Here is a 25,797-nt window from a genome sequence, read left to right on the forward strand (position 1 = left end):
TTTTGCCTACCCTTGAATATATAGGAAAGGCTTTGAAAACTATTTTATAGTATAAAATACTATCATCATGAAAAAATTTTAAATGAAAAATTATTTATGATTCTGATGATGTAACACATCAATAATTTTTATGTTTTATAAATATTTCAGCTATTACATTGATATGTAACATATGGGCCCAAGATAAGGTCATTCTTTAGTCTCCACATGTTCTACTATGAGCCAAGGATATTGCTCTGATGTTACATGGAGCAGATAAAACCTTGTTTGTTAACTGTCACTACATGACATCCTTTCTCACAAAAGACTTGAGTTAATTTAATTTGTAGCTTTGTTGTCCTCACCATAGCTACATTGCTGCTACTCTGTTTAAAGGTCAGTATTATTGCCCTTTAATATTTTGTTTCCCATTGTGCATCTCATTCTCCTCCTACATTTCTCTCATTCTGGGAACTAAGTTATACTAGCTATCTTGGCTATCTCTTCCTAGAGAAAATGGTGAAATGACACTTCTGTTCTGTATATAAAGTATAGAGAGGAATTACTCTGCCAAATATGTAAAATCTTAATTTAAGGCTTATGTTATTTTGAATGCCATAGGAATGCTAACCCTGCATTATTTTATTTAAACATTTAAATGTATACATGTAAAAACACTTCAAAATTATAAATGTTCAAGAATCCTGATCTTACTCACATTAGGTCTCCTTAAATACAATTTTAGCATTCTGATACCTTTTAAGTATTATGCCATGAAATAATTCTTGTAGCTGCATAGTTCTCTGAGGAGATTTTTTTATATCTTGTTTTCCAAAATAATCACTTAGAGGATTCAGATTCTGGAAAATGTAAAGGTTTTCATAATTTTAGGAGTGCAGTGACAGCTGCACAGCAAGTCCATATGTTGCTTAGCTATAATTATATTTTAATAATTTTTCTTTGGGGAAAGAGCTATGGCTAACCTCCAAGAGACTGAAGCAGATGAATGTAAGCATTCATGTTTTTTCAACAGAAAGACAGAACTTTTCCCCCACTTTAAACATGAATGTATTTATCTGGTGCCATAGCATCAACTGGATGAAGTTACTATTCTGGATCTTACTGTAAAATTTAAATGAGTATTTGCATTAGATAGGAAGATTACCTTGGTGGTGTTTTTTTTTTTTTTTATACTCCCTTATATAGACTTGCTGCCACAGGCATACTAATTTTGATATCTCCTACACGACTTCCTTCTTTCCGCTTCCGTTCTTCTGCACAATCCCTTTACCTGCAGTACTGTCTGTCCTTTCCATCCATTTCCTTTTAAAAATGGCATCTAAAATTATTTTCTCTAGATTATTTTATGATTTACTCCATGTATCTGTTACTTATTTTCTTGCTTTTATCTTAACATTTAACATTGATAGGTACAGATTCAACTAATCTGAGTTGTGTTTCTGTGATGTACCAGGTATAGTGTTAGCTATCTCATTTAATTTTTACAGCTATCCTGTGACTTATTAGTCCCATTTTACAGATGGAATTAAATACATTCCCTGTACATTCCTAGTTTTAACTGTGCTAGAATTTGAACTATTTTCATGATTTAAAAAACATTGCTTTTACTATGTCATTCTGCCTTTCAGTGTTTCTGTAGTCTTGTCTTTTTTGCTCTTACCACTTACCCTACCAACATCACTTTAAAAAAACACCAAAGTACTTATTCAGATACAATTTGCATAAAGTAAAATGTACCCATTTAAATTACATAATTTGTGCATTTTGACAAATGTATACACCTATGTGAACGCCACCACCACAATAAAAATACAGAACATTTCCATCAGTCTCTAAAATCCCTTGTGCATTTTTTCACTTAGTGTTTCTCCTTCCCTACACTCACAACTCTTCCCCAGATAACAGCTGATCTGGATTCTGCCCACTATATATTGTTTTGTCTGTTTTTGAATTTCATATAAATGGGATTTTAAATATGTACTTTTGTCTGACAATTAAAAGGAAAGATTGTGACCAGCCAGTGTAGCTCAGTGGTTGAGCATCGTCTCATGAACCAGGAGGTCATGGTTTGATTCCCTGTCAGGGTGCATGCCCAGATTGCGGGCTTGATCCCCAGTAGGGGGTGTACAGGAGGCAGCTGATCCATGATTCTTATCATTGATGTTTCTATCTCTCTTCCTCTTTCTGAAATTAATAAAAACATATCTTTTAAAAAAAGAGAAAGATTATTCCTTTGTTATGAATGAACTAGAGGCCCAGTGCATGAATTCGTGTACCAGTGGGGTCCCTCGGCCTGGCCTGTGGGATAGGGCTGAAACGGGCTCTTCAACATCCCTCGAGGGGTCCCAGATTGCGAGAGGATGCAGGCTATACTCAGGGACCCCACTAGTGCATGATGGGGGCCAGAGAGGGACGTGGGAGGTTGGCCAGCCAGGAGGGGACCGTGGGAGGGCTCCAGGGTGTGTCCGGCTTGTCTCGCTCAGACCCAATCGGCCCGACCCCAGCAGCAAGCTCACCTACCGTTCAGAGCGTCTACCCCCTGGTGGTCAGTGCACGTCATAGCGAGTGGTTGAACGGCCTTAGCATATCATTAGGATATTACGCATTGATTGGTTGAACAGCCGACTGGACGACCGGACACTTAGCATATTAGGCTTTTGTTTATAGGATATACTACAATTTGTTTATCCATTCCCTGGTTAATAGACATTTGACTTATTTCTAGTTTTTGCCTATCCTATATAATAGAGCTAATATGCAAATGGTCATCACACCCTTGTGTCGTCGCATGCTCATGCCCTCGCACCCTTGCCCCGGGGCTGGGGGACCTGAGGCTGTGCCCCCAGCCCTGGTGCTGGGGCCGGGGGACCTGAGGCCGGGCCAGGGGACCTGAGGCTGTGCCCCCCGCCGGGCAGGGCTTGATGGGGGACCTGAGACCGCGCTCCCTGCCCTGGCACCTGGGCTGGGGGACCTGAGGCTGTGCCCCCCGCCGGGCAGGGCTTGACGGGGGACCTGAGACCACGCTCCCTGCCCTGGCACCGGGGCTGGGGGACCTGAGGCTGGGCCAGGGGACCTGAGGCTGTGCACCCTGCCCGGCAGCGCTTGACGGGGGTGGGGCCGGCTGGGTTTGGGTCTTGCACGATTTTGAGGCGTGCGCAGGTGGGTGGGTGGGGGGGACTTGACTCTGGGTCCCGCAGCATGCCCCAGACTCTGTGACAGGTGGGAGATTTTCATATACATTTTACTAATTTTCTTTCATCTCTGACACTTCTATTATAGAGAAAGGGCAAATAGAAATATTAAAATTTTCCTCTAGTTAATTCCCTTTTAATGTGCACGAATTTCATGCACTGGGCCACTAGTTATAAATAAAACTGTTACGAAAAATCCATTTAGAAATCTTCGAGTGGACATTTTCCATTTCTCTTAGGTAAATACCTAGGAGTGGCTGTGCTATTTTGCATTCCCACTGACAGTATAGGAGAATTTTAATTGTTTCCCATCCTTGTCAGTGCTTATATTGTCACTTTAAATATTTTTAGCCATTCTAGAGGTTGTGTAGTAACTCATGGTGGTTTTTCATGTATGTTATACTGAGGACCAGTGGTATTGAATATCTTTTCATGGCTTTACTGGTCATTTGTATAACTTTTTTAAGTAAATCATTTTAACTATTTTGTCTGTTTGAAATGTTTTGTTTCCTTATTGTTGACTTTTAAGAGTTCTTTATGTATTTTTGGATCATGGTTCTTTATCAGATGTGTGTATTGTGCCTATTTTCTATTTGGCTGTGTTTTCATTTTCTTAACTTATTTTTAAAAAATTATTTTTAAAATTGATTTGAGAGAGAGAGAAAGTGAGAGAGGGGTGGAAACATTGATGAGAGAGAAACATCAACATTAATTGGCTGCCTCCTGCACACACCCTGCTGGGAACTGAACAGGCCACCTCTTGGTGCACGGGTCGATGCTTCACCACAGAGCCACACTGGCAGGGCTTCTTCACTTTATTTTTGAAGAGAAGCAGCTTTTAACTTTTATGAAGTCTAACATGATTTGTGTTTTTAGTCTCCTAAGAAATTTTTGCTCAGCCCAAGTTTGGGAAGATTTTCTCTCATGTTTTATTCTAAAAGTTTTATAAGTGTTGGCTTTTACATTTAGCTCTATTCATTTCAAATTAATTTTTGTGTTTACTGTTAAAGTCAAGATTTTTTTCATTTAATAAATATCCCTTTTTATTGAAAATATTTTTGTTTTCCATTGGGTTTTCTTGGCACTTTTGTTGCAAATTAATGTGTGATCCATTTCTGGACTGCCTATTCTGTTTCAGAAATTGATATATATGTGGCATACCAATATCACACTTTTACTTTATTTTTATAATAAGTTTTGGAGGTAGTGTAAATCCCCCAACCCAGCATCTTTTTGAAAATAGAAAAAAAAAATCTTTGTATAAATCACTCTCTTGCCTTGGTTGCTTATGTTTGTGTTGTTGTTTTTTGTTTTTTGTCTGTTTCTTCTTTTAAAGATGTTGCCCCCAATAAAGACTTGTATATTCCAGGACAGATATTGTTTGTAGTAAGGAAGATGCTAAGTACTTTCAGCAGACTGGAAGGACTTAGCAATTGATGTTATTCCATTGCCTATCATTGGAAGAACCAACTCTAGGTTCGACTGGTATATCTGTATGGTCTTCGATTGGAGTTGCAATAGCACACGTGTGTACTAGACACTAAGTGTTTAAATACCAAGTGTGAAACTTGGCAGAAAAGGAAATTGAAACACTTTTCAATTACGTTAAAATCATATATAGTTTTCTTTCTCTTTCCTATCTCTAACGGAAACATCCTAGCCTTGGCTAAAGCAGTCTTTGCATGAATATTTGAGTAGCTCTAATGACAATTACCAAAACTATAGCCTGTTCTTGGTGGGAACGTGTTGAATTGAAGAAAAATGTTAGATACAGATTGCATTTAATTTAGTTTCTGACCACATGTAAATGGAAGTAAAAAATCCTGGGTTAAGGATACCATTCTTGGTTTCAAAACAACACCCATATGCTTGCATTTTTCTTCTTTTCTTAAGCTGCCTTTCTTTAGAATAAAAATAATAGGAAAAAAGGTAAATGTAGCATATATTCAGTTATATATTGGTTTTTATTTATCAGTTTCATATTTTTTTGTCTTTCCAATTAAATTGTATGCTTTCCTATACAAAGATTTTATCTTCTGTTTATTTTGTATCCGTTTTTTTTACTTTCCACATTCTAGAAATGTTGATGGATCTTGATTATTTCATTTTAATTAACCTGTTGTAGTTAATAATAAATCCTAGCTATAGTAAAAATATATGGGTATTTTTTCTTCCTACTGAAATCACATTTCTTCTTTGAAAGACATTTCTAAGCCTTGTACTGAACATAACTTAGAATTTTAGAAACCAGGTAGGTGATGAGGTAGAGGTGGGTAAATAGCTTCCTCTTTATTAGTTATTAGTACAGGATGATTATGGTCCAGGGCCTTAAAAGGATTGGCCATCCCTTTGATTCTGCTCCTGTATTTGTAGCAGATTATTAGATCAGTCAGACAAATGGAACTACCAGTCAGCTGCTCAAATAGATATTTTTAGATGTCTCACCTCTTAGTACTGATCATGCATCTGACCACAAATCCTTCACTTGATAGTGAGATGATATGAAGCAGGAGCTGCAGAGGAAGCACCTTGGATATTAAGATCCAAACTAAAATTGAGGTAGAGATCACATTTTTTAGTAAAATAGTTTTTTCTCCTTATGATTCTGATCAAAACCTAATGTTTATATCATAGATCTCAATGGAATTAAAACAGCTTGCTAGAAAAACATAGATGAATATTACATTATTTTTTTCTTATGACAACATATATGGTATTTTATGCTCTAAGCCTGACAGAAATTTTACTTTTGTAAATTATGAGAAAATACTTTGAAGTTAACTTCCATTTTGTTTTAATATTCTAAGGTTGACTATTTTGGTTATAAACGAATGGCTGAAATAGAATCTATGTCCATTTAGGGTTCTTTGGTTCAAACAATAGGAAGCTTTGGCTAACTTAAAAAAAAAAAAATTACCAGAACGGTAAGCTCATACTCTTGAAGTAATAATGGAAAAACTGAGTTTTAGAAAGAATTGACACTTGAACAACTGTGCTTTACAACGAAAGAATCCACTGCTGGTATAGTTTCTAGGCTAACATAATATTTCTTTAATGTAATAGCACTGTATTAATTATTTCTTGGCTGAACTCAAATCTTTCAGCCTTTACAGATTTGCTGTGATTAAAATAGAGCAGTCATGCCCTGGCTGGTTGCTAAGTGGTTAGAGCGTTGGTCCACAGACAGAAGATTCTCAGGTTTGATTCCCAGTCAAGGGCACGTACCTCACTTGTAGAGTCAATCCCTGGTCCTGGTTGGGGCTTGGAGTTGGTGGCAACCGGTCAATGTGTCTCTCTCTCACATTGATGTTTTTCTCTTCTACTCTCTTTTACCTCCCCCCTCCCTTCCACTCTCCAAAAATCAATGGAAAAAATATCCTCACTCCTTGGGTAAGGATTACAAAAAAATGGAGTAGTTATTAAATGCCCATGAAGACAGGTCAGCTTTATACTTCAGTTCCTTTTCCTGTCTTTTGTACATACCCTTAAGTGAATAAATGATTTAAACTATCTAGTCTTAATTACTTTTAAGAAATTTTTTCTTAGTTACTGTTACTCATTCAATGAATTTTTTTTCAGTGCTTGTTAGATGCCAGGCACTATACAAGAAGCTGAGATTTCAAAAATAAAAGCTAACATGTTCCCCGGCCCAGCTTTATTGAGATATAATCTATACTAATACTAATAAAAGGGTAATATGCTAATTAGACCAGGTTGACCGGCCATCTTCCTGATGTCCAACTTCCTTCCAGATAAAGCCATGGTGGCAGGGGCTGAGGCAGAGTCAGTTAGGGGCGTCAGGCTGGCAGGGGAGGGCCGTTGGGGATGAACTGGCTGGCAGAGGAGGGTAGTTGGGGGTGACCAGGCCTGCAGGAGAGGGCAGTGGGGGTGAGATCAGGCTGGCAGGGGAGGGCAGTTGGGGCAACCAGGCTGCAGGGGAAGGCAGTTGAGGGCCACCAGCCTGCAGGGGAGGGCAGTTGGGGGCTACCAGGCCTGCAGGGGAGGACAGTTAGGGGAGACCAGGCCAGCAGGGGAGGGCAGTTGGGGGTGACCAGGCCAGCAGGGGAGGGCAGTTGGAGGTGACCTGGCCTGCAGGGGAGGACAGTTGAGGGCAACCAGGTTGGCAGGGGAAGGGAGTTAGGGGTGGCCAGGCTAGCAGGGGAGGGCAATTAAGGGTGACCAGGCCTGCAGGAGAGCAGTTAGGCATAGATCAGGCTGACAGGGGAGTGGTTAGGGGGTGATCAGGCTGGCAGGCAGAAGTGGTTAGGGCAGCCGTGGGCAAACTACGGCCCACAGGCCGGATCCGGCCCATTTGAAATGAATAAAACTAAAAAAAAAAAAAGACCGTACCCTTTTATGTAATGATGTTTACTTTGAATTTATATTAGTTCACACAAACACTCCATCCATGCTTTTGTTCGGCCCTCCGGTCCAGTTTAAGAACCCATTGTGGCCCTCGAGTCAAAAAGTTTGCCCACCCCTGGGTTAGGGGCATTCAGGTAGGCAGGCAGGTGAGTGGTTGGGAGCCAGCAGTCCTGGATTGTGAGAGGGATGTCCAACTGCCCGTTTAGGTCCGATCCCAGGTAGTCGGACATCCCTCGAGGGGTCCCAGATTGGAGAGGGTGCAGGCTGGGCTGAGGAACACACATACCCCCACCCTCCACCCTGTGCACGAATTTCGTGCACCGGGCCTCTAGTTTATGTATAATTGTTTATCGTAATCTCTTATGATCCTTTGTATTTCTGTGATATTAGTGGTAATGTTGCTTTTTTTATTTTAAATTTTATTTACTTGAGTCTTATCTGTCCCCCACCCCACCCCACCCCACCCCACCCCACCCCCCTTAGGAAGTTTAGCTAAAGATTTGTTAATTTTATTTCTTTAAAAAAACAATTCTTTGTTTTATTTGTTTATTTACTTTTGTATTGTTTTTCTCCTCTCTATTTCATTTATTTCTGTTTTGATCTTTAGCTTTTTCCATTGCTAACTTTGGCTTAGATTATTCTGGTTTTTCTAGTTCCTTGAGGTTCCAAGGTAGGTTGTTTATTTGAGATCTTTACTTTTTCTTAATTTAGACATTTATCACTGTAAACTTTCCTCTTAGTACTGCTTTTGAGATATCTCATAAGTTTTGGTATGTTGTGTTTTTATTTTCATTTATTTAAAGTTTTATTTTCCTTTTTATTGCTGCTTTGACCCATTGGTTGTTCATAAGTGTGCTGTTTAATTTCCACATATTTGTGAATTTTCCAATTTTCTTCTGGTTATTAATTTCTGGTTTCATACATTGTGGTTAGAAGAGATATTTGGTATGGTTTCAGTCTTAAAATTTTCTAAGACTTCTTTTGTAACCTAACATGACTTATCCTGGAGAAGTGTCCTTGAAAAAATGTGGATTCTGCTGCTGTTGGGTAGAATGTTGTGTCTTAGCTTTATTTGCTAAAAAGTGTAATTCAGTTCAATGTTTCCTACTGATTTCCTGTCTGGATGATATATGTGTTGTTGAAAGTGGCATATTGAACTCCCCTATTTTATACTAGAGGCCTAGCGCACGAAATCGTGCGGTAGTCCGCTGCCCTGCCTACCTGCAGGTGCTCTGCGGCCCTGCCGCGCTTGCAGCCCCGCTCAACTGCCTGCCATTGTTCGCAGCATTTGAACTCTCTTAAGGGTGGTTGGGAGGGAATTTCCAGTCCCACTCTTTTTCCTCTAATGGTTTTCCTGCCCCTCCCCCTTTTCCCTATGCTGGTCAGGAGAGCCTCTGGCTGCTCCCCCATCAAGGGCTAATCAGGGCAAAGAGCCTTTGACCTTGGCTATAAAATCACCTGTCTAATCACTGAGCTTATTAGGCCACCTGGAGTCCAGATGCATAAGTTACTTCAAATAAACATTTTTGGGGTGTGTTTGAAAATTTAGGTCTCTGATATTGAGAAGAAAAAACTATTGCTTTGAAATAATGACAACACCTATTTCAAATATTGTAATGAAAGTATGAAAAAAAAAGGCTCACATAAAAAGGCTGCAAAAATGTTATTTTACTTTGAAGACAGTAATAACTGGAAATAATAGGTTTCTTTTAGGCCACATCCTAAAAGGGTATCTGCTTTTTTATGTCTTAGGCCTATACAAAGGTCTTCAAAGACCCCTGACCCTGCCTCCTGAAGATTTTAGGTTAACACGTTTGTCTTAAAAACTGTGAGGTGTCGATAATTTTTAAAAACAACCAGCCACATCCCCTTCCTCAACCATATTGTCACATCATCTAAGTTATACTTTATAAACAGCCTTGAAGTGCTACACATGTGCAAAAAGTACACAAAGTGGGTAAACTACTTTGCCTTAGAAGTATATATTTAGTAATCACTTAGTTACATTATTTTATTTTTGTGAAATGAGAACTGATCGACCAGACCTTTCAAACAGAGCTACCAAACAATAAATATCACCATATGTTTGATTCACAGTACATTTGGACATAAACACTTTGATTACAGCTTTGTGTTTAGTATCAAAAACCTTTTCTTGCGTGCGTGTTTTTGCTACAGATCCCTTGCTCTGGATTACATTTTGAAAACTGCCTATTACAGATAAAGCACCTTTTCAGGTACGCTTCTGTGAAACATGTATTTATGCACACAAAGGTGTGTGCACACCTTTTCACACACAGATGTCCATATGATGCCTGCGTCGCACTTCCAGCACATGCCCACCGCATGTGTGTGGCTGTGCACCCGGGTCCCGGCATAAATAGGCTGCCCCCAAACATGCCGGAGCCCTGCCAGCCTCCCCAGCAAAGTTTTTGTTTTTGTTTTTGTTTTAACTTTGAAATAGTTTTATTGGCTCATAAGACCTTTGCACATAAAAAAATACCCCAGAACATTATGCAGTATTAAATCACAATTACATTTTTTTTTAGCAATTAAAACTACCCAGAATATACATTTTTAAAGGGAAAAAAATCCTACAGAACTGAATTCTGAAATGACATTATGATTTAAATACTGTGACAAAATAGTAATTCCTTATAACATTAATTCATTGCACAAAGCTGCTAGACACTTCCATACGCATAACTATTGCAGAGTGCAAATGAATACAATTTAACATTACACCCTTAGCTGAAGTAGCTGTGCCTCCACTTAAGAAACTCTCAAATTTCTGGCACAAAAAGTTGGGCTGTTTTAACTTTTACCAGGAAACCAACTTCACAATCCATTTACTCTCTTGCTGGCCATTCCTATTAAAAAAAAAAGAAGAAGAAAAAGAAACGTCCTTCTGCTGTCATAGCCTCAAAGAGTCAGCATCGCTTCTGCTTGAAGAAATCCACACCTCTCAATTCTTCGGGCAGGTATTCCTGGTCCACAGGCTCGCTGTACATGGGGTTGTATTTGTAGCCCTTGCTGTAGCCCTTGCCATAGCCCAGGTCCTTCAATGAGCCGGGTCGGCGTGTTCCTCAGGTGCAGCGGGGCAGGGGCAGAGGCCCCTGGTGGTTCCTTAGGTAGGCTTTGACATTGTAGGTGCTGTACACCTCAGTAGACTTTGGGGCCTCTGGCAAAATAGACTACACACTGGGCCAGAGGCACTCACATTCGGGCATGCCTATGAAGTGGCAGCCCTGGTAGGCGGCCACTGCTTGTGGTAATGCGGATGGATCTGCCGGACCTATGTCTTCACTGGCAAACCTCACCAGCCGCCTTGCCACATACAGTGGGTCCTCTCCTCCTTCGAGCATGCTTGCCAGCCAGTAAAGGGAGGCGCTCGGGTCTGAGCCCCGTATCAACTTAAGAAGAGCAGAGATGCAAGTTGTAGTGCTCTTCTCCTGCTCGCTCATATAAAATGTGAGACTTCTGGAGGCCCTCCTTCACATCATTCTCAGTGATCAGAACTCTTCTGGGAGAATAGGCTTGCCCACTCTTCTTATAAATATCTGCCTGGAGCTTAACCTGGCCAGCACTGCCAGCTGTAGTCCATTCAGTCCAATTCGGACTCCCCAGCAAAGTTAACCGGCATTGCTACACCGGCCATGAGACATATGAAAACATGCTCAAAGTCACTAATCGTCCGAGAGATACAAATCAAAACAACAATGAGGTACCATCTCACACCTGTCAGAATGGTTATCATCAACAAATCAACAAAGGACAAGTGCTGGAGAGGATGTGGAGAAAAAGGAACCCTTGTGCACTACTGGTAGGAATGCAGACTGGTGCAGCCACTATGGAAGACAGTCTGGAGTTTCCTCAAAAAATTAAAAATGAAACTTCCATTTGACCTAGTAGTCCCACTTCTAGGAATATATCCCAAGTTTACTTTTGTTTATTATTTTTTACATTAAAATATTTTTATTGATTTTGAGAAAAAGAGTAAGGGAGAGGGAATGAGAAAGAAAAACATTTTACAGGCCCCCTGTGGGGGATTGAGCCACACCCCAGACATGTGCCCTGACCAGGAATTGAACCAGCAACCTTTTGCTGCACAGGATCATGCCCAACCAACTGAGCCATACAGGCCAGGGCTTTTATAGTTACTTTTAATACTTGTTCTTCAGCTTTTATGTTTAAAGTGGTTAATTCACCACCATATTACAGTATGAGAGTATTCTGAATCTTACTATATACTTGCCTTTACCAGTGCATTGTTTATTTTCATAGGTTTTTATATTACTAGTTAGTGTCCTTTAGTTTTACCTTGAAGAACTCCTTTCAGTATTTGTTATAAGGAGTTCTGGTGGTGAAGAACTACCTTAGCTTTTGTTTGTTTGGGAAAGAATTTTGCTTCCATTTCAGGACAGCTTTGTTGGGTAAAATATTCTTGGTTGATAGTTTCTTTCAGCACTTAGAATATGTATCTCATCATTCAGTTCTTTCCATGTTTCTGCTGAGAAATCCACTGATAGACTTATGGGGCCATTTTGGCATATGAAAATATTTTTCCCTTGCTACTTCTAAAATTCTCTCTTTGTCGTTGGTTTTAGACCATTTTATTATGTTTTGGATTGACATTTTGGGTGACCTATTAGTTTAATGAACTTGAATGTTTAAACATCTCCCAAGGTTTGAGAAATTCTCAGCCATTCTTTCTTTAAATAAGCTTTCTATTCCTTTCTCCCTGACTTCTCCTGGGAATCCAAAGATACATACCTTATTTCTCTTAAGGATGTCTCATAAGATCCAGAGGTTTCTTCATTCCTCTTCATTCTTTTCACTCTTACTGGATAATTTCAAAATATATGTCTTTGAACTCAATTGATTTCTTTCTTTTTCTTGGTGTAGTCTTTTGTTGAAGCTTGTTATTGAATTCTTTGATTTATTATTGTATTCTTCAGCTACAAAATTTGTTTGATTCTTTTTTTGTTTTCTATCTCTTTGATGAACTCATATTCTTGTGTTGTTTTCCTGATCTGTATTCTCTTGTAGCTCTCTGATAATCTTTAGAATTATTATTTTGAATTTTTTGTCAGCCAATTCTGGGGTCTCCCATTTTGTTGGGTCCAGTTATTAGAGCATTACTATATTCCTTTGGTTGAATTGTGTTTCCCTGATAATTTTGTATCCTTATATCTGCGTAGGTGTCCATACATTTGAAGAATCAGTCAACTTCTTCCTGACTTTATGTATGGACATTCACCTGAAGGCAGGGGTATGCTGATACATGCTGTGAGCCTTGAGACTAGAGGTGTAGGGTGACAGACTAGTTGGAGGTATGTGTGAAAAGCACTGGGTTCTCAGGGGACACCATGGCTCTCTGGCTTGGGCCATGGGTACATAGTATCAACAACTATGTGGTGTTTGGCTACCACTGTGGGGGATCCGCAGAGGCTTCCAGGGCTGTTTGGGTCCTCAGTAGCACCTCCAGGTCTAATAGCTAGGTTTCAGGGCAAGCAGTGATAGTGACTGAAACTGGTGGTGTGCACATACTCAGATGAGGAGGTCAGCTGCCAGCACCTATGAGTAGCAGGTGTGGTTGCAAACACATACTGTATATAGTGGTGGGGATCAAGGCAGGCAGACAGCTGTGGGGGTGTTTACTGTAGGCATGTACTACCATGGCTGCTGCATCTCAGCATGGGTGCATGACAGTTGAGGCTAGTGATGCAGGTGCACAGCTGAAGAGGCTAGCTGCAGGTGAGTGCAGAGGTACAGGCTAGTGCAGCTGTGGGCAAGCTACGGCCCGCGGGCCGGATCCGGCCCGTTTGAAATGAATAAAACTAAAAAAAAAAAAGACCGTACCCTTTTATGTAATGATGTTTACTTTGAATTTATATTAGTTCACACAAACACTCCATCCATGCTTTTGTTCCGGCCCTCCGGTCCAGTTTAAGAACCCATTGTGGCCCTCGAGTCAAAAAGTTTGCCCACCCCTGGCTGGTGACAGAAGATAGGACCTGATCTGGATCTACAAGCACCTGTGGTGATCCTGGCTGCTCTTTCGTGGCTGCACAGTCTCCCCCTGCTCATGCACACAGCCTGGAGGCTGGTACACCACGCATCAGGTTAGTGGTATGCAAGCACAACTGGAGAGGCCAGTCCTGAGCATATGCACAGCAGTGAAGAGCTAGGCAGACATCTTGCATTGAGCAGCTGAAGAGGCTTGGGCTGGCTGCTGGTTCCAGTCCCTAGGCCCCAGTGGGGGCAGGAGTGGAAAGGGCAGCTGATGTTAGTGAATGCAAATACCTGTGGGACAAAAGCTGGTAAAATCTGCCGACAGTCTGTGGCACCTGTGCTGGCTGTTGTTTTTTCCAGTGTAGATGCTTGGGTCCTCTGCAGAGCAGGTCACTGGGAACTGTGGTTGCTCCCACTGCGTGGCTGCTATTAGTAGTCCTTACTTTTCTTCCTTGTTCCTAGTTCCTAGCCATGTCTGTATGTTTCAGCTTTGACACTCTCTGCATGGGGTGAAATAAAAGCAGATCCTTTGTGCAGTACCCCTAAGAGCCAGAAAAGCTGGATGCTCGCTGGGCTTTCTCTTTTCCATCAAGGGGAACTTTGCTAGGGAGTTTCTTCTTGGTGCTGAGCAGTGCTGTGTGTGTGTGTGTGTGTCTGTGTGTGTATGTGTGTGTGTGTGTGTGTGTCAAGGAGGAGGATAATGAGTGAGATATTCAGGCAAAATCAAAATGCAGCTGCTTTCCTTCCCTTTTTTTCTGTGTCAATACTTACTTTTCTTTCCTAGTGTTGCTAAAGTTTTAGTGGACTGCAGATCTTTCCCAAAGCTCTTTTTGTTCAGGGATAGCTGTCTAATTGTTACCCTTGTTGGAGGATGAACCCTGGGGGCTCCAGTGCTGCTATTTTGGTCCCTGAATTTTTCTGCATGATGGTTAACTTTGATGCAGAAGGCATTCAGTAATTAAGACTGAACTTGACAAAATGTGATCTATATATATAAAAGCCTAAGCGACCTCTATGACCGAATGACCGGAACAACTGGTTGACCAGTTGCTATGATGCTCACTGACCACCAGGGGGCAGACGCTCAACGCAGGAGCTGCCCCCTGGTGGTCAGTGTGCTCCCACAGCCAACCTCCCCTGATAGGCCTGGATCGCCCTCCAGGCCAAGGGACCCACTCCGTGCACAAATTCATGAACCGGGCCTTTGTTTACATAGAAAAACATTCTTCAGATTATTTAGAACCAGATAGAAAATTTTCTAATCACATCTCTTAGTAGACATTTGCAAAAGTACTCATAGGAATGGCTTGTGAATCACTGTTGACTTGATCTATTATTAACAGCTAGAGGTCCGGTACACGAAAATTTGTGCACTGGAGTGGGAGCGGGGGTAGGGGTGGGGGAGGGTCCCTCAGCCAGGCCTGCACCCTCTGACAGTCCGGGAGTCCTCAAGGGATGTCTAAGCTGCAGTCTGGCCTCCCTCTGCGAGAGGCGAACTGGCAGGCCGATCAGGATCAGGGGACAGTACCACCCCCATCACCCTGTTGAGGCTGCCACCTGGCCTTTCTTTGTGGGATCGGCCAGCGCTGCCCTCATCACCCCGCTGCAGCTTCCACCCGAGCTTTCTCTGCAGGATCGGCCTGGCGCCACCCCCATCACCCTGTCACCACTGGCCTTTCTCTGCAGGATTGGACCAGCGCCACCCCCATCACCCTGCTGCACCCTCCACCCAGTCTTTCTCTGCGGGATTGACCCAGCGCCGCCCCCATCACCCCACCACGGCTTTGCTGGTGGCCTCCCTCTGTGGGAGGCAACTGGGCAGGCCCCCCAATTGCCCCTCCGCCACGGCTGGTCGCCATGCCCCTCCCCCCCATTGCTGTTTCCTCCCTCTGCCTGCTGGCAAGCGCTTTGGCTGGCCTGGCATAGCTTGCTCGCTGGCCCTGCCCCCTGCCGGCTGGTTGTTCTGCCGTTCAAACACTTCTGATAGTATAGGGTGAAATTTTACAGGGGGTGGTATTGGATAGTAGTGATGTAGACAAGGATGAACAGGCTGCTCTAAGGCAATTCTCTATTGGTGTCTGTGTTTCTGCACTTACTGTACTTTGTTCTGGACTATCTTTTCAAGGATGTTTGTATAGGAAATAGCCATGGAAGACAGATAGTGTCTTCCTCCCAAGGAAAGAACAAGTTTGATTACAGCTCATTATAAAAAAGGGGGCGATCCCTAAGCTCAGAGTGCTGTATTGCAACCCATTGCTTCTATATGGATGCATCGGGGCCTGTACACATGGCTGCTTTTAAGATTCTCTCTGTCTTTGACCTTTTGCATTTTAATTATGATGTGTCTTGGTTTGGGCCTCTTTTGGTTCATCTTGTTTGGGACTCTGCACTATCTGGACTCATATGTCTATGTCCTTCACCAGGTTAGGAAAGTTTTCTGTTATTTTTTTAAAATAGGTTTTCAATTTATCGCTCTTTCTCTTTTTTTGGCACCCCTATGATGTGAAAGAATATTGGTAAGCTCGATGTTGTCCTAGAGCAGCGGTTCTCAACCTGTGGGTCGCGACCCCTTTGGGGGTCGAACAACCCTTTCACAGGGGTCGCCTAAGACCATCGGAAAACACATATATAATTACATATTGTTTTTGTGATTAATCACTATGCTTTAATTATGTTCAGTTTGTAACAATGAAATTGGGGGTCACCACAACATGAGGAACTGTATTAAAGGGTCGTGGCATTAGGAAGGTTGAGAATCACTGTCCTAGAGGATCATTATACTATCCTTGTTTTTTTTTTTTCTTTTTGCTATCCTGATTGGGTGTTTTTTATCCCTTATATTCCAAATTGCTGATTTGATTCTCAGCTTCATCTACTCTACTGTTGATTCCCTGTAAGTTATTCTTTATTTCAGTTAGTATATCCTTAATTTCTGACTGGTCCTTTTTTATGATGTTGATGTTCTCACTAAGTTCATTGAGCATCCTTATAATCAATGTTTTGAATTCTGCAACTAGCAGATTGCATGTCTCCATTTTGTTTAGTTCTTTGTCTGAAATTCTGTTCTGTTCTCTCATTTGGGACATGTTTCTTTGTCTCTTTATTTTGGCAGCCTCTGTGTGTTTCTTTCTATATATTAGGTAGAACTGCTGTGTCTCCCATGCTTGGTAGATTGGCCTAATATAGTAGGTGTTCTGTAGGGTCCAATGGCACAAGCCTCTCCAATCACTAAGCTGGCACTCAAGCTGCACCCTCCTCCCGTGTGGTCTGTGTACACCCTCCTCTTGTAGTTGAGCCTAGGTTGCTGTTGGCACATCAATGGGAGGTATTTAACCCCAGGCTCATCAGCTTCAAGGACTGGCTGCAATACCAACCACTTTGGAGGATCAGCTGTGCAGGGGCCCCCACTCCACAGGGCAGGACTTATTTCAGTAGGGCTCTGGTGTCAGCTGCGTTTGCCCCTTGAGTGTGTCACTTATGGGGATGGTTGGGTGGTGATGCTTTGACATGGTTTAAAGCTCTCCACTTGTGCTGGCTCTGGGGACTCCTGGGAGATGCAGGCCAAGGTTAGCTGCTGCCTCTGTTTTGCCTGGGGTCACCTAGCATGAGCTACAAAGCGATCTGCAGGTGGCTGCTACTTGTGCTGGGTTTGGAGATACCCAAGTGACTCTAAGGCTACCTGCTGTGACCCTAAGAACAGCAGGTCAAGGCATGCTGAGGCTATATGCTGCTTGTTTTAGAGATTTTAGGAAAATCTGAAGCATGAACCAAGACCGGCCATTTGTATGGAAAAGGCCTGGAAACAGCTTGGGTGGACCTGAAAGTTGGGAGGGCTGGGGCCTCAGGAATTCTCCAGGATGGGGTGAACACTGTGAGGCACATTAATGGTGTCTCAGATATGTTGCCCACGTGCTGGCTCTGTAGGGAGAAGGCTCATCAAATGAACAATGGCCTCTTCCAGAACTTCTGTCTGGGAGAAAGCTGTCCTTCCTTACCCCCAGCTCTTGCCCTGATGCCAGACTATTCAGTTTCTCCTCATATGTCTCTGTTGTCTTTCAAACTGCTTCCCCCGTGATGGAGCTCAGAGGGAGTAAGTACGTGTACAGTCTCTTTAAGAGGAATTGCATGGGACTCCATCAGACCTCCATCTCCCTCAGCCTTAATCCCTGTTGGTTTTTACAGCTGGAAGTTATGGGGACTTCTTTTCCTTGCACTGGAATCCTGGGATAGGGGACCTGGTGTGGGCCTGGGACCCCTCACTTCTTAAGGGGGACTTCCACAACCAAAATAGCTCTGCCAGTTTTTATCTGCCACACATGAGTGTGGGACCAGTACGTTCTGCATCTCCATTCCTCCTACTAGTCTCAATGTGGCTGCTTCTTTAATTCCCTAGTTGTAGGATTACCATTCAGCCAGATTTCAGGCAGTTCTGAATGATGGTTGTTCTGTAGTTGTAATTATCATGTGGTTGTGGGAGAAGGCAAGTACCCATTTACTTGTGCCACCATCTTGCTGGAAGTTGCCACATACCACTTTTTAAAAGGCAGAAGATTTATATGATCTGAAGAGAAATCAGAGTATCACACACCACTTTTTAATACACTTATTTGGTAGGCAGAAACATTAGTTTTGTTATTTACACTCCTTTGCAGTCACAGCATCCTATCTAATAAAAGAGAAACATGGTAATTAGCCCTACGCCCGCTACCCTTCCCATTGGCTAATCAGGGCGATATGCAAATTAACTGCCAGCCAAGATGGCAGCTGGCAGCAGGCAGCTTGAAGCGAACATGAGGCTTGATTGCTTTAGTGACGGAGGACTCCAGCGTTCCCCGCCTGCCGCTGCCGGCCTCTGAGCTTGCAGTTTGAAACATTGTTACAAATATAGAAGCTAAACAAAACCTCAGAAACCTACTTTCAGCCAGGCGGTATCTCAGAGCTGGATTTGAGACAGTGTTTCGATTATAGAACCCAAACAAACCAGATACCTGCTTTCAACAGCCAAGGCCTCAGAGCTGGAGCCAAGTCTCAGAGCTAAAGCTGGCCCAGAATAAAAAAGAAAAAAAGGAGCGGTTGGGAGCTTCAGTCACCCGCCAGCCTGAAAACAGCCCTCAGCCCCTCACCCAGACTGGCCAGGCACCCCAGTGGGGACCCCCACCCTGAAGGGTGTGTGACCAGCTGCAAACAGCAATCATCCCCTCACTCAGGCTGGCCAGGCACCCCAGTGGGGACCCCCACCCTGATCCAGGACACCCTTCAGGGCAAACCAGCCGGCCCCCACCCGTGCACCAGGCCTCTATCCTATATAGTAAAAGGGTAATATGCCTCCCAGCACCGGGATCAGCGGAGCCGCGAGGCCTCCCGGCACCGGGATCAGCGTGACAGGGGGCAGCGCCCAAACCCCCTGATCGCCCTGCGGCTCTGTGTGTGACAGGGGGTGGGGCCACAACCCCCTGATCAGCTCTGCTCTGTGCCTGATAGGGGGAAGCTCCCCAACCCCCTGATCGCCCTGCAGCTCTGTGTGTGACAGGGTGCGGTGCCCCAACCCCCTGATTGGCCCTGCTCTATGTGTGACAGGGTGGGGTGCCCCACCCCCCCACCCCCCACCCCCCCACGGGCCCTGCTCTGTGTGTGATGGGGTAGAGCCATAACCTCCCCATCGGCCCTGCCCTGAGTGTGACAGTGGCAGCGCCCCAACCCCCTGATTGGTCCTGCTCTGTGGGTGATAGAGGGCGGCGCCCCAACCGCCCCCCACGGGCCCTGCTCTGTGTGTGACGGGGAAGAGCCATAACCTCCCCATTGGCCCTGCCCTGAGTGTGACAGGGTGCGGTTCCCCAACCCGCTGATCCGCCCTGCTCTGTGTGTGACAGGGGGCGGTGCCCCAACTCCCCTATCGGCCCTACTCTGTGAGTGACAGGGTGGAGCTCCCCAACCCCCTGATGGGCCATGCTCTGTGCATGACAGGGGGGAGCTCCCCAACCCCCTGATGAGCCCTGCTCTGTGCGTGACAGGGGGGAACTCCCCAACCCCCTGATCGACCCTGCTCAGTGCATGACAGGGTACGGAGCCCCAACCCCCCTGATGGACCCTGCTCTGTGAGTGACAGGGGGCAGCGCCCCAACCCCTTGTTTGGCCCTGCTCTGTGCATGACAGGGGGTGGTGCCGTAACCTCCCCATGGACCCTGCCTTGAGTGTGGCAGGGGGCGGTGCTCCAACCCCCCAATCGGCCCTACCCTGAGCATGACTGAGGGTGGCAACGCAACCTCCCGATCCGCCCTGCTCTGTGCATGACAGGGGGCGGCGCCCCAACTCCCCAATGGGCCCTGCTCTGAGCCTGACCAGGGGCTGCACTTAGGGATTGGGCCTGCCCTCTGCCACTTGGGAGCAGGCCTAAGCCAGCAGGTCGTTATCTCCCGAGGGGTCCCAGACTGCGAGAGGGCACAGGCTGGGCTGAGGGACCCCCCCCCTCCCCCCAGTGCACAAATTTTTGTGCACCGGGCCTCTAGTATTTGTATAATTAGGAACTCAGTTCTCAGTTTTTGGCTACTGTGAAAACCCAAGATGTGTTTTATGAACATTTAAGGATATTATCATTCACATCATATTAAGTGCTGATTTAGTGGTTTATTTGGACCCTGATGTTGGATTATTAAAGTACAAGAAATGCTTTTAGGAAGAAAATAGCAGATAAGTAAAGTGATGTTTTGTTTTTTTTAAATATATTTTATTGATTTTTTACAGAGAGGAAGGGAGAGAGATAGAGAGTTAGAAACATCGATGAGAGAGAAACATCAATCAGCTGCCTCCTGCACATTTCCCACTGGGGATGTGCCCGCAACCCAGGTACATACCCATAACCGGAATCGAACCTGGGACCTTTCAGTCCGCAGGCCGATGCTCTATCCACTGAGCCAAACCGGTTTCGGCAGTGATGTTTTTTAAAAATTTTTTTTTTTTTGCTCATTCTATGCAACAAATTATTCTTTTGAGAACTTGCTTCTTCAATAGTAGAGGAATGTCAATATTTTACACTCTTAATTGCTTCTTTTCCTTACTACTTTTTTTTTTTTATATATATATATATTTTATTGATATTTTTTACAGAGAGGAAGGGAGAGAGATAGAGAGCTAGAAACATCGATGAGAGAGAAACATCGATCAGCTGCCTCCTGCACATCTCCCACTGGGGATGTGCCCGCAACCCAGGTACATGCCCTCGACCGGAATCGAACCCAGGACCCCTCAGTCCGCAGGCCGACGCTCCATTCACTGAGCCAAACTGGTTTCGGCCTTACTACTTTTTTTGACTAAGAGAAGCAGCTACTAATGGACTCTCACCAGTGGTTTAATTTCTTTAAAATGTCTAAGTGAGTAGCATGTTTAAATTTGAATGATCAAATTCAGAATACAGAGTTCGGTGAAATAGGACTGATCTCATATTTGGGTAATTTTTTCTCTCCCATTCTTTTATCCGCTCATACCTCCTCCCACATTATCTCGTTATCACCAATGCAATGTACAGTGCTACGGGAAAAACAGAAGAATATAGGAGAGGCTTCCCGCCCTAGGGCTTATGCATATTCTCTACTTGGAATGTGTTTCTTGCCATTCTTTGTTTAGCTAGCTACCACTCATTCTTTAGGTCTCAACTTAAAACATCACTTAATATGAGAAACTTCCCATAACCTCATGGATTTCATATGAGGTGATAGACCATGTGTATTTTGTGCAGTTTGGTTCTCCACAAGGTAGTGGAATGCTTGTCACATATCAGGAACTTATTAATTGGTATAAACTGTCATCATGGAGCTTTGGATCTAAATGGCAGAGGCAGATGGATAAACTAATTAAGAAATACAGTGTACTCAGTTTAATACTAGAAGCAGTTTGAGTTCACAGAGAAGGAAACAACTTTGCAAAAGAGGAGAACTGGAGTCATTTGCTCTTCTGTTCCTTTTTCGAACTAGTATGATATTAGTATCTATTTTTCAAGTGAATTCATTAATTTAAAAACATTTGGAATATCTATTCACGCCCAAAAGTTCATAATAAAGCTTTCCAAAACAATTAAATTATCCATATTTTGTTTCTTGTGGCCTTTTGTTTAAAGTTGTTTTCTTTGAGATGTTTTACAAGATGGTGTGTGGGAGGTAAGTGAGAGGGAAAACTGTGATTCTTGTTTCTGGTAGTTTTTATTAAACTAATACGCTCTTGTATGTCATTTTTCTTTTTTAGGTTCTTGAAGCCAGATATTTGAAATTTACCATTGTCTATCTGAGCAACTGTAACTTGTCTTTGTTGTATATACAATTATAAAGATATTAATTATTCTTTTTTTTTTTTTAAATATATTTTATTGATTTTTTACAGAGAGGAAGGGAGAGAGATAGAGAGTTAGAAACATCGATGAGAGAGAAACATCGACCAGCTGCCTCCTGCACATCCCCCACTGGGGAAGTTCCTGCAACCCAGGTACATGCCCTTGACCGGAATCGAACCTGGGACCTTTCAGTCCGCAGGCCGATGCTCTATCCGCTGAGCCAAACCGGCTTTGGCGATATTAATTATTCTTAAAACAGTTTAAGTGTCAGGTTATGGAAGAATATAAATGAATACATTAGTAAGTAGATAATATTTATGTTTAATATTTTTCATAGATAGCTGGTAATGTACTATTTACTTATCTTTATAATTAAAAATTCATCTATATTATGTAATTAGTATAAAATATTTTAAAGACCTCACCTGAAAATTTAAGATTACAGTGATCTCCAGAAACATCTAGAGAGCATGAAAATGATTATTTTATTCATCTTTAAGCTTTATTTTTTTTCTGTTTTCCTGCTTTTATGTTGTCACCATACTCTTTCATTTCTGCAATAGAATTCAGTATGAAGATCCATATTATCTTCTTTATTTTTATTTATTTATTATTTATTGTCTAAAGTTTTACATATGTCGCCCTCCCCTCCCCCCAGTTGGTTCCCCCGACCCCCAACCATTCACACCCCGGGCAAGCCCCCACTGCCCCAGTGTCTGTGTCCATTGGTTATGCTAATATGCATGCATACATGTCCTTTGGTTGCTCTCTAACCCCCTGCCCTTCCCCAGCCATTTGTCTCTGGATCTATTCTTGTTCCCCAAATTGCGTTGATCATTATAGCCCACATATGAGTGAGATCATGTGATATTTACCTTTCTCTGACTGGCTTATTTTGCTTAGCATAATGCTGTCCAGTTCCATACATGCTATTGCAAACTGTAAAAGTTCCTTCTGTTTTATAGTGTCGTAGTATTCCATTGTGTAGATGTACCACATTTTTAATCCACTTATCTGCTGATGGGCACTTACGTTGTTTCCAAATCTTAGCTATTATAAATTGTGCTGCTATGAACATAGGGGTGCATATATCCTTTCTGACTGGTGTTTCTGGTTTCTTGGGATATAGTCCTAGAAGTGGGATCACTGGGTCAAATGGGAGTTCCATTTTTAACTTTTTGAGGAAACTCCATACTATCTTTCACAGTGGCTGCACTAATCTGCATCCCTACTGGCAGTGCACAAGGGTTCCTTTTTCTCCACATCCTTGCCAGCACTTGTTTGTTGATTTGTTGATGATAGCCATTCTGACAGGTGTGAGATGGTATCTCATTGTCCTTTTCATTTGCATCTCTCGGATGATTAGTGACTTTGAGCATGTTTCCATAAGTCTCTCGGCCTTCTGTGTGTCCTGTTTCTGTATGTGCTAAATAGAAAAGTGTCTAAGTCCTTTGCCCATTTTTTGATTGGATCATTTATCTTCCTTTTGTTAGGTTGCATGAGTTCTCTGTAAATTTTGGAGATTAAACCCTTATCTGAAATATCATTGGCAAATATGTTTTCCCAGGCAATGGGCTTTCTTGTTGTTTTGTTGATGGTTTCCTTTGCTGTGCAGAAGCTTTTTATTTTGATGTGGTCCCATTTGTTTATTTTCTCCTTAGTCTCCATTGCCCCTAGGAGCTGTGTCCGTAAAGATATTGCTACGAATATGTCTGCAATTTTGCTGCCAATGGAGTCTTGTAGGATTTTTATGGTTTCCCATCTTAATTTAAGTCCTTCAGCCATTTTGATATTGTTTTTGTGTATGGTGTAAGTTCATGATCTAGTTTCATTTTTTTTTTTTTTTGCATGTGTCCAAATTTCCCAGCACCATTTATTGAAGAGACTGTCTTGATTGACTCCATTGTATGCTCTTGCCTCCTTTGTCAAATATTAATTGAGCATAATGGGTCGATTTCTGGGTTCTCTGTTCTGTTCCATTGGTCTATATGTGTGTTCTTGTGCCAGTACCAGGCAGTTTTGAGAACCGTGGCTTGGTAATATAGCTTGATATCTGGTATTGTGATTCCTCCAACTTTGTTCTTCTTCCTCAGGATTGCTACGGCTATTCAGGGTCTTTTTTTTTATTGTAGAGTTTGTTCTAGATCTTTGAAATATGTCATTGGTATTTTAATGGGGATTGCATTGAATCTGTAGATTGCTTTGGGTAGTATGGACATTTTAATGATGTTGATTCTACCAATCCATGAACACGGTATGTTCTTCCATTTGTTTATGTCTTTCTCTATCTTGTTTTTCAGTGTCCTGTAGTTTTACAAGTACAGCTTTTTTACCTCCTTAGCTAACTTTATTCCTAGATATCTTAATTTTTTTGGTGCAGTGGTAAATGGGATTGTTTTTTTTCGTTTCTCATTCTGTGAGTTCATTATTGGTGTATAATAAGGCCATAGATTTTTGGGTGTTAATATTGTATCCTGCTACATTGCCGAATTAATTTATTAGGTCTAGAAGTGTTTTGATGGAATCTTTGGGGTTTTCTATGTATAGTATCATGTCATCTGCGAATAAGGATAGTTTTACTTCTTCTTTTCTAATTTGTATGCCTTTTATTCATTCTTCTTGTCTAATCACTATGGTTAGCTCTTCCAGTACTATATCGAACAGGAGTGGTGAAAGTGGGCATCCCTGTATTGTTCCCGTTCTTAGAGGAAATGAGTTTAGTTTTTGCCCATTGCGTATGATGTTGCTGTAGGTTTGTCATATAGGCTTTTATTATGTTGAGGTATGATCCCTCTATTCCCATTTTGCTGAGAGTTTTTGTCTAGAAAGGGTGTTGGATTTTGTCAAATGCTTTTTCTGCATCGATTCATATGATTATGTGACTTTTGTCTCTCAGTTTGTTTATGTGATGTATCACATTTATTGATTTGCAGATATTATACCATCCTTGCATTCCCGGAATAAATCCCGTTTGGTCATGGTGTATGATCTTTCTAATGTAATGCTGTATCCGATTTGCTAGCATTTTGTTGAGGATTTTAGCATCTATATTCATCAAGGATATAGTTCTCTTTTTTTGTGGTGTCTTTATCTGGTTTTGGAATTAGGGTAATTCTGGCTTCCTAGATAGAGCTTGGAAGTGTTCCTTCCTCTTGAATTTTTTGGAATAGTCTGAGGAAGATAGGTTTTAGTTCTTTGAATGCTTGGTAGAACTCCCCTGTAAAGCCATCTGGACCAGGGCTTTATTGTGATGGAAGATTTATGATCACTGCTTCAATTTCTTCGGCAGTTAAAGGCCTATGCAGGTGTTTTGATTCTTCTTGATTGAGTTTTAGGAGCTTGTATTTTTCTAAGAATATGTCCGTTTTGTCTTGGTTGTCCATTTTGTTGGAATAGAGTTTTTCATAGTATTTTTTCATAATCCTTTGTATTTCGTGGGATCGGTTGTTACTTCACCTCTTTCATTTCTTTATTTTTAAAGTTAAATCTTTATTGTTCAGATTATTACAGTTGTTCCTCTTTTTTTCCCCCCATAGCTCCCCTCCACCCGGTTCCCACCCCACCCTCTGCCCTTACACCCACCCCCCGTCCTCATCCATAGGTGTACGATTTTTTCCAGTCTCTTCCTGCACCCCCCCACCCCTTTCACCCTGAGAATTGTCAGTCTACTCCCTTTCTATGCCCCTGATTCTATTATATTCACCAGTTTATTATGTTTCATCAGATTATTTATTCACTTGATTTTTAGATTCACTTGTTGATAGATGTGTGTTTGTTGTTCATAATTTGTATCTTTACCTTTTTCTTCTTCTTCCTCTTCTTAAAGGATACCTTTCAGCATTTCATATAATACTGGTTTGGTGGTGATGAACTCCTTTGGCTTTTTCTTATCTGTGAAGCTCTTTA

At 42.4% G+C, this 25,797-nt stretch overlaps 1 protein-coding gene across 2 annotated transcripts in view; it reads left to right on the forward strand.

The window, feature by feature from the left end:
* OSBPL8 (oxysterol binding protein like 8) overlaps positions 1-25,797 on the forward strand; it is a 171,498-nt gene that overhangs the window by 21,096 nt on the left and 124,605 nt on the right. The window contains exon 2 of one of the 2 annotated variants that reach the window (XM_081083381.1): positions 13,505-13,681. The exons of the other annotated variant lie outside the window; for it this stretch is intronic. The gene's annotated coding sequence lies outside the window, so the exon portion shown is untranslated. The remainder of the gene's footprint in view (positions 1-13,504; positions 13,682-25,797) is intronic. 2 annotated transcript variants of the gene reach the window in all.

Source organism: Myotis nattereri, assembly GCF_964212035.1.
Source record: "Myotis nattereri genome assembly, chromosome: 2".
Taxonomy (NCBI): Eukaryota; Metazoa; Chordata; class Mammalia; order Chiroptera; family Vespertilionidae; genus Myotis; species Myotis nattereri.